Source organism: Lactuca saligna, chromosome 8, assembly GCF_052625555.1.
Source record: "Lactuca saligna cultivar CGN05327 chromosome 8, ASM5262555v1, whole genome shotgun sequence".
NCBI lineage: Eukaryota > Viridiplantae > Streptophyta > Magnoliopsida > Asterales > Asteraceae > Lactuca > Lactuca saligna.
In genome coordinates this window covers 39,186,831-39,203,274 of record NC_136424.1, presented here as the reverse complement: position 1 = coordinate 39,203,274, position 16,444 = coordinate 39,186,831, and positions in this window count along the sequence as shown.

Here is a 16,444-nt window from a genome sequence, read left to right as displayed (position 1 = left end):
TATGGTGTGGAGAAAAGTTTTATTAGTCATGTATTTAAGCATCTTATCAAACATAAACCCCAACCGTTAACCAAAAAATTCACCATTGAGATGGTGTACGATAAGAAAGAGAGCATTAATGACATATTCATCGACTGCACCCTTTCCCTAAACGACCATTCCTTTCCAATCGACGTTATGCTGGTTTCCATAAAAAGCTTCGATGTCATAATTGGCATGAGCCCCAATTGTTCTAATATCCTTTGTTATGAAAAATCCATTCACCTCAATCTTCCCTCTGGCGAAGCCCTCATTATTTATGGCGATAAACTTAGCTCAAACCTCCGTATCATTTCATGCATCAAAGCTCAGAAATATCTGCGAAAGGAGTGCCTTGCATTCCTCGCCTATTTTGTTAACGAGAAGTAGGAAGTTGAAGATCTCGAGAGCATCCTCGAAGTCTGCAACTTTCCTGATGTTTTTCCCAAAGAGCTTCCCGGAATCCCTCCCGAGCGCCAAGTTGAGTTCCAAATCGACTTAATTCCTGGAGCTACCCCGTAGCTAAATCCGCATATCGTCTAGCGCCAACAAAAATGCAAGAGTTATCCAACCAACTCAATGAGCTACTCAACAAGGGATTCATCAGACCGAGTTTGTCACCTTGGGGAGCCCCAATCTTATTTGCGAAAAAGAAGGATGGATCTTTTCGGATGTACGTTGATTATCGCGAATTGAACAAGCTTACTATCAAGAACCGTTATCCTCCTCCTAGAGTCGACAACCTCTTCGATCAATTTCAAGGAGCCAGCTACTTCTTGAAAATAGACCTAAGATCAGGGTACCATCAGCTATGAGTCCATGAGAGTGATGTCTCGAAGGCAAGATTTCGGAATCGATATGGTAACTAAGAGTTTGTGGTAATGCCCTTCGGTCTAACCATCGCACCGGTGTTATTCATGGATCTGACGAATCGGGTGTGCCACCCTTTCCTAGACAAGTTCATGATAGTGTTCATTGATGATATACTTGTCTACTCTCGGATTAAGGAAGATCATAGAAAACACTGTAGGCTAGTGTTAGAAACACTAAGAGTGGAGAAACTATATGCGAAATTCTCTAAGTGCAAATTTGAGATTCGAAAGGTAGCTTTCCTTGGTCATGTAGTTAGAGAGGAAGGCATACACGTTGACCCTTCCAAAATCAAAGCGATTGAGAATTGGTCAGCACCGAAGACGCCCACAGAAATCCGTGAATTCTTGGGTCTCCCTGGCTACTATAGCACATTTATCCAAAATTTCTCTAGTATTGCTAAGCCTTTAACCACCCCAACTCAGAAAGGTGTAACCTTTAGTTGGGTTGAAACGCAAGACGCTGTGTTCCAAACATTGAAGTGGGCCTTGTGCACCACACCTATCCTGTCTTTGCCTGAGGGGACGGATGACTTCATTGTCTATTGTGATGCATCCAATCAGGGTCTAGGCTGTGTGCTCATGCAGCGAGGAAAGGTCATTGCTTATGCCTTAAGATAGATGAAAGCACACGAAGTCAATTATACAACTCACGACCTAGAGTTGGGAGCAGTGGTCTTCACATTAAAGATATAGAGACATTATCTCTATGGAACCAAGTGCACCCTCTTCACTGACCATAAAAGCCTACAACACATATTCGATCAGAAAGAGTTAAACATGAGGCAGCGACGGTGGGTAGAGCTACTAAGTGATTATGAGTGTGAAATACGCTACCATCCCGACAAGGCCAATGTGGTAGCGGATGCCCTCAGCCAGAAAGAGTACTAAGGTCGTAGAGTGAAGGCACTAGCAATGACAATCCATTCCCATTTATCCTCTCAAATCAGAGAGGCTTAGCTAGAAGCCTTAAAACCAGAGAATAGGTTGGATGAAGCCTTGAGGGGAATGGAGAAGAACTTAGAGATCAAGGGAGATGGAGTTTGTTATTTCATGAACCCGATCTGGACCCCAAAGTTCGGTGGTTACAGAGAAGTTGTCATAAGCAAAGCTCATAAGACTCGATACTCCGTTCACCCAGGTTCCTATAAGATGTATTTGGATCTCAAAAAGTTATATTGGTGGTCAAACATGAAAGCAGAGATCACCACCTTCGTGGGTAAGTACCTGACTTGTGCTAAGGTGAAGGTTGAATATCAAAAGCCCTCAGGTCTAGTTCAGCAGCCGGAAATACCTGAGTGGAAGTGGGAAAGGATTACGATTGATTTTGTCACTAAATTTACCCAAATCTCCGAGTGGATACGATACCATATCGGTTATTTTCGACTAAGTGACCAAATCCGCCCACTTCCTACCAATCAAATAAATGTTCAAGATAAAAAGACTTATATGAATCTACATCCAAGAGATAGTCGTCTGCATGGTGTGCCTATGTCTATTATCTCTGATCGGGATAGCAGATTCACCTCGATATTTTGGCAGTCACTGCAGAAAGCTTTTGGAACTAAGCTAGATATGAGTACAACTTACCATCCATAAACCAATGGGAAGAGTGGGAGGACCATTCAGCCATTGGAAGGCATGTTGAAAGCTATTGGGTTTTGAGCATTCTAACACTCCTAAGTGTACATGCAACCCTAAATACCTTGGATATATGTTTTCTCTATTATACATGCAAATATGAACTTTCCAAGGTATTCATCCTAACTAGCATAATAACATTGATACATATGAATATCTCAAGTTAGAATTACATACCTCTTTGATGTAGAATGTCTTCATGAAGCTTGAGTGCTTAGTGCCCCAATTGTGACACCTCAAATGGTTTACACAACACCAAATACACTTGGAATAACTTGAGAGAATATACACACTTCATGAAAATCGGACAGCCCTTTCACATATACTCCAGTGGCCGATTTTGTCAACAATAAGACGCTTATATAGTTAGTGACAATTAGGGTAAACCCTAATTGTCATTGCTTTCCATTTCCTTGGATCCATGGGTTCAAATATACCACAGAGCATCCATGGAGCATCTTATAGGTTTTAGCCCAACTTGACAATCCATGGAGCATTAACCCACTATACAAGTATGGATGATTTACACAATCAACCCATATATTTAATTAGTCTTCTTTTGATCACTTAATTAATTCTAGATTAATTATTGATCAATACTAATTAAATAATCTTATTAATATATTAGAACTTATAATATATTAACAAACCTTAAGTGTTATTTCTCTCATTATAGTCAATCCAAATGCATGATGCCATGCAACCCAAATAGACCATGCCGGGTCGGGACAAGTCTTACCAATTATAGTTATGGACGTAGAAATTAATCCAACAGTCTCCCACTTGGATAAGTCTAAAACTATTATTGCAAGTATGACTTCAAGAACCGACTGGCAATCGTAGCTCTAAAAAGCTTCTGTCGAACTCTGACCTTGCCGATGATCTCTGACCTTTGTCAATGACTTGTTCATTAGATAAGGGATCATAGATTGCTCCATTCTAGATATCATATGGACTGAAACATGGATTATAATCATTCTCTCTGTCCATTTGTTGTTTTCTGATTTCTGATTTATGACGACTGACTAATTGAACAAATCAAATCTGTCCAAGCACGACCGAGCACTTACATTTGTCATCACCAAATCATCGGGGGGCCCACAGATGTCGCTTTTATCCCGAACATAAAAGGAATGGATAAACTTCGACTCATATGGATTGTTCTACTACTTGTTGAATCATACACAAAGGCACCTTTTATAACATCGAGTTACCAATGCGTTTTCGTGCAATCAATGTACAACCAACTCATAGTAACAACTCATATCTCTAGGTTTGAAGAATATAAGATATTATCGTCTCATGATCACTCGTGATAAAATCCATGAAGTGATTCCAATGAGTGTGGGTTGAATCCAATACTCAGAACTGATGAGCACTCATGAGTGTTGTAGCACCACTTTGTCCAACAACTTAGACCTCTACAAGCCAACCCATGACAATCTTGATTCATATCTACTTTCAACATATGACCGACTGTGGATGGTTTGAATAACTTAGTCTTTCAGGAAGAATGACCTAGTTTATTCTGGAAGTCAAAACATGCAAAATGAAACACAAGAATAATTGAATATGATATGGTATCAAAATGTATGAATATAAATAAAACGCCTTTTATTTATCACCATACTAATTACTCATTATTCATTGTTTCGATTGTATCAACTTAATACTTGAATTATAACAACTAGTTGTCCCATGCTCCAAGCATGTACACTATGTTTTTCTAAACAATAGCTTTGCCATACACTAACTATGCACTCTTTGTTTTCTATGATCCTTTGTGAAATAAACCAATTTGAACATATTTTCAATGATTCTAATTTCACACTCCCAAATTCTTATCGAAAATGTAAGAATTCCAAATTCCTATCATTTATCGAAATCTTTTAGATTTTAATCTTATATGCACAAGTCCTCTTGTAATGACTATGTACAAAGTCACAAGGACTTGTCAAAAGACATTACAGAGTATTCCAATGGAGATCAATTCCATGGGAAACATCGTTCTTGCAATAAGTTTTCTAATCTTACATTAATTTAATAACTTCCACCTATGAAACATTCCCATTTTGATTATCACTTCTGAATAAGATTTGCCATTTTTTTTCCGGAATATGTCAATATGGTCCTTCCAAAAATTAACACTATACTTCCAACTTTCCCTGAACAACCGATCATTGGTAAACCTTAGATTGTCTTCGATAATTGCTTAATCATTTTAGTCATGTCCAATTCTAGACCTTTTCCCTGTTAATGCCCCAGGCATTTGGAAAATTTAGAAAGGACAAATATCATAGCACATGTAATTGATCTTGTACCAAAAACAAATGGGACACGATTCATGATGTCTCACATAAAGACATGATTCTAGACCAGTCTTTTGCTACAATATTTTTATTTTCCATATTCTCAAAATTTGACTATGAAGAGGGATGTCGTAATCATAATCGAATTTTGAGAACGCAATATATAGAATTTTCTTAAGTTGAACCAAACCAACATAAAATTAATATATATATATATATATAGACACACACATACACACACACACATATATATATATATATATATATATATATATATATATATATATATAATTGACTAAGATGATTAAAATCTCAATCTAAGCCTTTTAGAATTCAAATGAAGTATAATTTTCTTCTCCCTTAATTATAGCGAAACAACTTTTTCAACCGCTGCAACCTCACAAATTGAAACTTTTGTTTTCTATAATTAACATTGCTAACTTGAAATACTTATCATAATTATCATTCTCCCACTAACATGATGATTATTAGCATAACACTTATGCTCCCACTAGCCTTGACATGTACTCAGAAATTATCTGGACTTCTAGAAGTCAATACTTTACTGACTTTCTTACCAAAGTTCAGATTTCTGATACTAGATTGCTTTGATAAGACTTTATCAAAATCATACACCTTATCTTAGATAGCTCACAGGTGTATCTAAACAATTTTAGGACTATGAAAAGGGATGCCATAATCATAGTCTTAATTGTTTAGACCTTTGCTATTTGCTTCAAATCTACTTGGTGGAAGTGTTTCCTCATCATCATTTTCATGAATCGAAGAGAAACCTTATGACACTTAGATTTTATGGTATATGTGTTTCTTTCCATGTAAATTTTTGTCCAAACCATAATCACAAGACAAGATTAGTGACAATTCCAAATTCATATGGACTAAACTTGTGCAATCTTAAATTCTTGCCACCTAGCAGCTCAAGGGCCTGTCATTGCTTCCAAGTTGATATGCAACCAATTAAGAACTGTAAGTACTCATATGCAAAGCCAAATTTAACTGGAATGGGCACATAAATAGAAATATGTCAACACGATAGTTTATAAACCTCACGTCGTGTGCTAGTGTTAAACTATAGGTTTTTTTATTCTTGATTAGATCTTGAAATTATTTTAGGATCTTTAAGACTCCCACTGTCCTCTTGACATATAAGACTATCTTGCCAAATATTCAAGAGATAGTGCGGATTCTTTATCAAGAAAAACACTTCACACAATTGGCCTAAGTTGGTCTTTGTTTTATACAAAACATCACAACTTACCAATTTAAAATGTACAAGAGTAGGACACTATTACTCTTACATTTTACAAGTGTTTTAAACCTTTCTTTAAGATATGTCACTCAACTTACAGCCTTGGAGTATAACTCTAAGACTTGTTTTGGAACAAAGTATAACTTATCTTCTTGATTTGACCACTTGAACAATTCATAGCCCCTCTTCTTAACTATCAGAATGCACTTAGAGGATGAATTGTGATAAGGTCTCAAATCATGAAGATGATCTTAAAACATGAGACTAAAGTACTCTCCCATCTTTTCAGATTTGAGAAACTTTTATCCTTCTGCTTAAGTTGATGCTTTTTATTCATTCTGTCATACACTGAAAATTTTCCAATGCTTCAGAATTATACTTAAGCCTGTAAGTATAACCATATTTACTAAACTTTAGTAAATCATGACGAATAGTCTTATCGATCTTTTATGGTGGACATAATCAGTGCACAAGAATGTGTACTCGATCCCTTAGTCCTTTACTTGACTCACACATCCATGTGAACAAGTAATTAGTCTTAATTTTCCAATGCTTGAAAGTTCTCATTCATCATACTATACAACTTGCATGATTCTAAGTTTCTATCCAACTGAAACCGTGGGTGATGAGAATCTTTCCTTATTTGGTAAATTAGATATTACCACAAATGAAAGAAATAAATTCATTTTTTCCAATATTGCTATCAATGGAATCATATAAGCAACAATTTTCCACAAATTTCATTATAAGGATATTTAGAATAAATAAAATAAAAAATCCTTTAATTTTAAAACTTTGTAGAAAAACTTATCCGTACAGTGCAAAAGCATATGGAAAAACTTTGTTGTTATCTATTCCTAAACAATATATCATAACTCCTAAGCAACAGCTCAAACTTCTGATCATTGAACCATGCTATCGAAATCCATCTTCGCGATCAGAATCAATATATACTTCCTTTAAGTTTATTCAAATTTATTTGATTCTTAAAACATCAACATGTGACCCAGTCACATCATTTAATAAGATTCTCAGAATAGAAACTTAATAGAGTTAGATAGTGGACTTTTACCTGAAGAAGTGTGAAACTTCTTGACTTTATCATCCTTATGATCTTTCAGGTAAATAGGCAACTTCGCAACCAGTACCCCTTCCTTTGGCAGGAGAAACATATGGACTCTGTGGGAATGGTGTACTAGACTATCACAAACTTGCCTTTCTCTTTACCATTTGGTCAACCGAGTTGACTATGGATGATCCTTGCCATTGGGAAGAGAATGTTTTTTTTATGGATTTCCAGTGTCATCATTGTCAATGTCCATAAAGTTTTGGGAAGTCAATCTTCTAATCAAATTTGCTTTACTAGCCTTCCAAATCATTGCTGATTCAGCAGTACCAAGCAAATACATAAGATCATTAAGGGTCTTGTCATAGTCTGTTTCATAGGAGTCCCAAAGGAACTCACTATGTGACTTAGAAAGTAATTGAACCACCAACTTTCTCAAGACTTTGACACCCAACTCTCCCGGCTTGTTAATATGTTACTTCATCTCCAAGATGTGATCACACATAGAACTTTGCTTGCCAATAGGGATTGAGTGACCTTAAACTTTTCAAGAATTTGTGGGTTAGGGAGAATAATTGGAGGAGGTGAAAGAAGTATGATTTCCATGGGACATCATCTCCATTTAGGAAAGCTTGTTTCAAGAGATTTGGGAAGATCATAAATGTCTAAACCAGACGTCTTTTGGGAGATATTCAAGATAGTTGATTTAAAGTCCTTAATATAACACCCAATATGAAATATTAAGGTTAGGAACCAACACAATACTTTTATAACTTGGAAGAGGGATGCGGTAATCCAGGCTATAAAATATTTGAAGGTAGGTGAATGACGATTCACCAATTTCCACCAAGATAAACGAAATTTATTATTAGGTTTTAATTGATTTTGAAACTCCTAGATTCTCTTGAGATTCATTCAACTTTTCAATGGCATGTTTCAATCTCAAGTGTTCCCTTCAAGTTTTGTGACTGGGATGCCGTTGATTACAAAACAAGGTGTGAATAAACATCCAAATATACTTGATACCCTTAATATTTACCCCTCAATCGATGTGCTGGTTAACCACACACGCTCCACCGATACTATGATAAACATTAACTTACCCTTTTCCTACCTTGTTAAATACGAGTTAGTGTTCCGGTTAACCACACACACTCCACTAACCGACTTAAACAAAGTGCAAAGTGTAATTTTATGGATTAGCACCAAATTCACATTTTCCTAAGTAACTAAGATTGGGTATTTATAAAGGTTTAGTTACTTAGTATTTATCATTAATACTTTTAATGAAGGGAGAATTATAGTCCTTGTCCTACCTGTTCAACTAACGACCCTCCACCATTCAAGAAAGCGGTGGGTGAGAGTGGACACCCATTAAACTGCCATTGTATAGGCAGTAACCTTATACCCCCTTATAGACCGGCTTCGTGAATGATGCCTACTAATGGTAAGACTGAATTGCTCTTATATATATATATATATATATATATATATATATATATATATATATATATATATATATATATATATATATATATATATATATATATATAATTAACTTATAATATTATAAAATATAAGGGTTGAATTTTAACTTTTAAAATTCTAAGGGCTTAACCTGGAATTAAAGTATTCATAAGAGAAAACTTTTCAAATTCCAAAATTTGAGGGCAAGATTTGAAAATATTCTAAACTAATTAATTCCATAACTTATGTGATTAAAGTAGTTTTAATTAAAAAACTCTTCAAGTTCCATAACTTGAGGACAAGTTATGGAAGACTTTAAAATATTAAAGAATGTAACTCTTCTTCTTTGTAACTTATGGAACTAATTAAGGCTACACATTTTAATAATTTAATGAAGTGACTCTTGAACCTCCATAACTGGAGGACAAGTTATGGAGTCATAAAACCATTTAATGAGGACAAGACTCTTCATTTTGTAACTGTTGCCAACTTTTATGAGTTTTAAGAAATTTTAATGTGACTTTTCATGTAACTTGAGGAAAAGTTACACAAACACATTTGAGAATAAATTCTTAGATTAAAATGGATCAAAGACACATAATCAATCAACCTTTTCTATTAATCTAAGCAACTCATATGAACAAGATAATTCGAATCAAACTTTTTCATGTAATTAGCACAACACTTAAACTAATACAAAACATGAATCCATTGATAGTTATCTTTGAAATTGGATTAGTATAAACATTACCACATCAAAAATAACTTTATAAGTCCAAAAACAGCTTAGGGTAATGTTCCTAGTCCAATTCCAGCCAAAACAGTCGAATATATGCTATCTAGAGGTCCAACTCATCGAGTGCATGTACAAAATCGACGAGTTGGATGCTTTTTTCCTTGGACTCGGCGAGTCCATCAGTGGACTCGGCGAGTCTGTTGTGCAGACAACACCAAAATTCGATTTTTAAGCAGTTTAAGCAAGTATAACAAGAAAAGAAGCCTAGGCTTTGATATCACTGTTGGGTTTTGAGCATTCTAACACTCCTAAGTGTACATGTAACCCTAAATACCCTGGATCTATGTTTTCTCTATTATATATGCAAATATGAACTTTCCAAGGTATTCATCCTAACTAGCATAATAACATTGATTCATATGAATATCTCAAGTTAGAATTACATACCTCTTTGATGTAGAATGTCTTCATGAAGCTTGAGTGCCTAGTGCCCCAAGTGTGACCCCTCAAATGGCTCACATAACACCAAATATGCTTGGAATAACTTGAGACAACATACACACTTCATGAAAATCGGCTATCCCTTTCACATATACTCTAGTGGCCGATTTTGTCAACAATAAGATGCTTATATAGTTAGTAACAATTAGGGTAAACCCTAATTGTCATCGCTTTCCATTTCCTTGGATCCATGAGTTCAAATATACCATGGAGCATCTTATGGGTTTTAGCCCAACTTGACAATCCATGGAGCATTAGCGCACTATACAAGTATGGATGATTTACACAATCAACCCATATATTTAATTAGTCTTCTTTTGATCACTTAATTAATTCTAGATTAATTCTTGATCAATACTTATTAAATAATCTTATTAATATATTAGAACTTATAATATATTAACAAACCTTAAGTGTTATTTCTCTCATTATAGTCAAACCAAATGCATGATGCCATGCAACCCAAATGGACCATGTCGGGTCGGGTCAAGTCTTACCAATTATAGTTATGGACTTAGACATTAATCCAATAGTGAGCACGTCTTATAGAATTTGGCAAGTCATGTGACACCCATTTTCCATTGGTCGAATTCTCCTACAACAATAATTATCATACCAGTATCAAGGCTACGCGTTTTGAAGCCCTTTAGGGTTGTAAGTGCAGATCCACTCTGTGCTAGGCTAATGTGGGCGACACGCAGCTAACCAAGGGGTAAGTCCCCGACAACACTGTCACAGGCCCAAAAATCATCCGTGAAACCACATAAAAGATCATACATATCCGAGAACGACTAAAAGCTTCAAGAGACAGACAAAAGAGCCACGCCGATAAGAGACGAACACCCTTGGAGTTCCAGGTTGGTGACCGTCTTCTATTGAAGGTCTCACCATGGAAAGGCATGATATGCTTTGGAAAGCGTGGAAAGTTGAATCCGATATACATAGGACCATTCAAGATCCTTTATAGGATCGGTCCCGTAGCATACAAACTGCTTCTACCTCGGGAATTTAGCAACATTCATCCCGTATTCCACGTTTTGAATCTGAAAAAGTGCTTATACGACGAAACCCTTATGATCCGTCATGATGAGATTGAGATCAACAAGAACCTTAACTTCGTGGAAGAACCAGTCAAAATCATGGATAAGGAAATCAAACGAGTGAAACAAAGTTGCATACCGATAGTGAAGGTCCGCTGGAATGTCAAGCAAGGACCGGACACTTGGGAGCGCGAAGATCAAACGAAACAGAAACATCCTCATCTTTTTCCGAGTCAGTGATTTCTATTCTATGTTTGAATTTCGGGATGAAATTCCCTCTAACAGGGGAATGATGTGACAACCCGGACCTTTTTCCGTAACCATTAGCCGATTTCCGTTATAAAAATTGAATTTTATTGAGTTTCCGTCAAATTTCTTGGTTTGGAAAATCATCTAGTCTTATATAATTAAAATCTTATATACGAGTTAGAACCAAAATCGCACGAAAAACCTGAATTTCCTTGAAAAATCAAAAGTTTTTGGCCTGAGTGAGTTTACGGCCGTAAACTTGTTTACGGCCGTACACCTGTTTACGGCCGGTGCTAGGTGGACCCCACCACCGACCATACCCCCAACCTATATATACGGGACCCACACCTTTATTTGAACCTTCGTGGCCGAAAACTCTCTCATATTCTCTCTCTCCCTCTCGACCGTAAACCCCGAAACACCCTCATTTCTTCCAAAAATCATCAAGAAATCGCCTATGGAGGTTGTTTAGGAGCATCAAAAACACGATTTTGATCGAGTTCAACATACTTGCTCTTAAGTTTACGGCCGTACACACTTTAAACCTTCAAAGGCCAGAAACCCTTCAAGAGGTAGTTCACGGCCGTAAACACCCCCTTCATGGCCGTAAACCCTCCCTAAGTGGTGCATTATACTGAAAACCCCTTTTCCCTGATTCAATAAAGTCCCAGTAACATTCCTTAACCGAAAGCAAACGTTTTTCTAACACCTTATCTAACAAAATTGCTAATTTAGATACATATATGTAATCAATTGTTACTAGGATTTCGTTAAGTGCCACATACGACAAGTCGATGGTCTTCATTTCCAATTCGTTGATTCGACGCTCGCATACAACAAACGGTCTGAATTCATACCCCTACGGTTTTCTGATTTTTAACATTTTCAGGGGGAATACAAGCCAAACACAAATGATTTTGTGAACTAAAACAAAAGGATTTCAACAAATTTAAACCTTATGCAAATGATACAGTCAACAGATTTCCACGTTCTTATAAAATATTTAGCTATTTTATCCCTTTTGTAATATGTTGAGCATAGGGGACGCTTTCGACTAGAAAGCATAATTGGATAGTTTTTAGAACAATTCACAAACCAATTACATAACATGTCAGGAAAACTATAATAGTTATAGTTTGGGGGAATTCAATATACATTTTTTTACTGATTTAGATTATATACATGGACAAACATATAAACTATGAAAACTTTAGTTTATGATATTCATTATTACCTTCAGATAACAAGAGTATAATACCAAATAATTATTTAGGTATAATTATTAATACTCTATCAAGTATAAAAATGGTTTCCAATTACGAGAAAACAATACTGAACTACACGTAAACTAGTTAATACAGGATTGTAAGACAACTCTTCAATTGTACCCTTCGGGGTACTGGTAAATTCCTCAACATTTAGTGTAACCAGAGTCTCTTGGAGGGAGAGCGTGAGATTTGTGAATAGATCTATTCGGGAATGATAATCCCACACTTAAACTGCTAGCTACAGTTAGGGAGGCATGCCTGGTGTGACAAATATCACACCGTACGATGCCTGAAGAACGTCGCTGAGGTCATTAGTCATATCAAGAATGGTTATACGACTCCTAATAGTATAAACTAACCATTGTTTACAGGATTCCATTCTACATTAGTTTTATCTTATTTAATAGAACTACTACCACTACACATTACACCTGGATGATTCTAGGGATACGATACATGGTGTTATTTTAATTAATAAAGCTACTATACATACTGGTGGTAGCCAGGGTTTTCAAATATAACATATTATACATAATGGTGGTAGCTAGGATTTTCAAACATAACATATTATATATACTGGTGGTAGCCAGGGTTTTCAATCAGAAAACACCATACATACTGGTGTTAGCCAGGGTTTTCAAACAGAACATATTATATATATTGGTGGTAGCCAGGGTTTTCAAACAGAACATACTATGCATACTGGTGGTAACCAGGGTTTTTGAACAAGAACATAGTAATGGTAACCATGTTTTTTAAAACAGAACACAATAACGAACATATATTTTAGATAATATTAGATTTTCTTAGGGAAACATGCATACATGTTACAGATTCATTGACAGGTTTTTATTACCAAAAACATTCTTATGAACTCACCAGCTTAATGCTGATACTCTTTCAAAATCGATTGTATTCTCAGGAAACTAGTAGACAGGTACTCCCACAACATTTGGAGACGACGGAGCTTATAGATTCACGTCTTTATACTTTGCTACTTTTGATGTGTACAAACAATGAATCAAACAGATGTAATTATTCATATTTTAATGTAATGTTTGTGTTTACTTTGATTACTATGATGTAATTGTTGTGATACTACACATGATGTCCTCCACCCTCGAACGTTTCCACCGCTTCAGTTTGGGGGTGTGACATATATGCTATATTATTCTGTGCATTCTGAGATCGGACCGAAAGGTCCAACCCGAGCTATGAGACCGGAGGGTCCTCACTGAGACACATGACCGGAGGGTTCACACCGATCCGTAAAACCAAAGGGTCCTCACCGAGACACAGGAACAGAGGGTCCATGCCGAGCTATAGCCATGTGAGGCTTATTATTTGTGTATGTAGTCTTTTGGGAACTCACTAGGATTCGTGCTTACCCTGTTGTGTGTTATGTTTTTCAGGTACTTCTCAAGATCGCGGGAAGGCGCCGACTTGATTTTACACATATGTCGAGACTATATTTGATAATTCCAGGATACTATTATTTATTTTGTGGATTTATGTTTGACATTTGAGACGATTGTGATTTTTGAGAAATATGACATTAGTTTTTATGTGTTTTAAAAATGAAAATTTTGTTTGAAAATTTACGATGTTACAAGTTGGTATCAGAGCCTTGGTTTGAGGGATTCGGATGTACTCTCGGGTACGTTCGGACTCAAACTGAGGATTTGAGAATTTTTTTCTAAAAAGAAATGATTTTCTAAAATGACAAAGAGTTTTAAAGAGAAAACAAGACAGAGTAGTGTATACAATCAGCCACAGCCTGAACGGTGCTTTCCCAAAATACCATTATTTTTTTATATTATGAGATATTAGAGCTGCATTCTAGAGAATAGGCTAGGTACTTCAGAAATTAGGGCTAGAGTTTCCTGATTCATGATGCCTTAGCCTAGGGTATGCTATTGATTGATTTTATCTGCTCTTTACTCTGTATGTGTACTGAGTAGAGAGAAACATAGTAAGAATCTTTAGAGAGAGAGAGAGAGTTTGAGTAATCTAGGAGAGATACCTAGATGAGCATTGAAGAATCTACCAAGAGAGTAGTTGAGATCTGTGAGGGATAGAGTACTGTGAATTAGGATCCTGAGAGGAGGACTAGAGATGACTACAGGTTGGTGTGGAAGGTAGTAATGGGCCCATACTATTGAAAACACTGGATCTGTATACGACCCAAGTAAGAACCTTAGAATGCTAAGGAGCGTGTAGGGGTGGGTAATTGAGTGAGAATGTGTACTGAGCTAGTCCCTGATGATTTTGTGCTTGTGTTTCAGAGACACTATGGTGATTACCCTCAACAATCCCAGGTGTAGTGGTGCTAGTGACGAGGAGATCCATATGATCATTCATAAGGAGGTAGTCGTAGCTATCCGAGAGGCCATACCGGAGATGTTTGGGTCTATTAAGACCACATTGATTGAGAAATTTGATGAGCGATACGATGCTGTTACGGAGGCTGCTACTGTTGATGCAGCCACCACAACAATAGCTACAGCTACACCACAGGGAGGTGACTCGTTATTTTTTCATGAGTTTGGCAACATGAAGCCACCAGAGTTTGATGGGACGCAGGATACGATAGCTACCATGAGATGGATCTTCGACATTGAGGGGTGTTTTTATACGTGTTCTTGTCCCGAGCATCTGAGAGTCTAGTTCGCGCTGAACCAGCTTTGCTTGGGAGCGAAGGACTGGTGGAAGTTCGTGACGACTAATTTTACCCTTGAAGATCATGCTGCAGTGACTTGGGAGAGGTTCACCAAGCTGTTCTGAGATGAGTATGTTCACCAGGTGGAGAGGGAACGTTTGGCATAGGAGTTTTTCTCTCTCAAGTAAGAGACAGAGTTGGTGACTGATATTACGAGGATGTTCCATGAGAGGGTGTTGTTCTTCCCGAAGCAAGTGTCAACTGAGCAGGCATGTATGAGTCAGTATTTGCGCATCTTGAGGAAAGACATTCGGGAGTTCATGGCAAAATCTTCTTATCGGACATTGGCTGAGTTGCTGACTAATGCCAAGAGGAGAGAGATTGAGCTAGAGATTCAGACCAGGGAGGAGGGAGAGCAGCAAAGGACAGATGGGAGACCAACACAGTCGCAACCGATGGCTAAGAAGGCTAACCCGCTGATTCGAGAGCCGGAGGCCAGAAGGACCGCACTTGTAGAAATTGCGGGAAGAGCTATGAGGGGTCTTGCCGAGCAGGGGTTTGCTACAAATATGGAAAGGAGGGGCATATGGCGAGGAACTGCCCCAAGGGATTTTATGTTTTCTTTCACTGCAACCAGACGGGCCATCGGAAGGCTGTAACGCCCGTAGATCCGGGCTAGTCAATTAGAGACGTTAAGCATCAAAAATGACTTCTTGATGGAAGATTATTTTGAAGGAATAATCTTAACTAAGTTATAGAATATGTTACATGGTTTCCGTGCATATAAAGAACGCCGAAATCCGTGTTATAACGAAGAAGTTATGATCTGTCGAAGTTTCGCGACAGAACCGGCACGACACAGCGCGACGTAAATAGTGAATTTACGTTAGAGCGATATTTAGCCTTAGAAATCTAAACTAAAATCGTACATTCTTTAAACCATGAGCGTGCATAAAAAGAACGTCCAAATCTGACTTCGTATGAGGAAGTTATGATTTTTCTAAGTTTCGACTTAGCGGTATGCAGCCTGAATACTCGATTTGAGACCGAGCGGTTTTTATCCGAAACAATCTAAATGAGAATCGAAGATCTCATTAATTGTAGTAAAACGATAAAAAGATAGGCGAAAACGGACGTCGGACGAAGAAGTTATGAATTTATAACGAAGTTTTTCTGTCCCGGCCTTCTAAAATTAAATAATAAAAATAGAATTCAAAATTACCCAACAGAGTCTGAATGAAAGTTGTAGAGCGTGGTCTCACCTTCGCGTGGATATAAAGAACATCAAAAACCAAGCTCGTATGCGAAAGTTACGCAATTTAGAAGTTCGACGAGTCAGTTATGCCCAGCG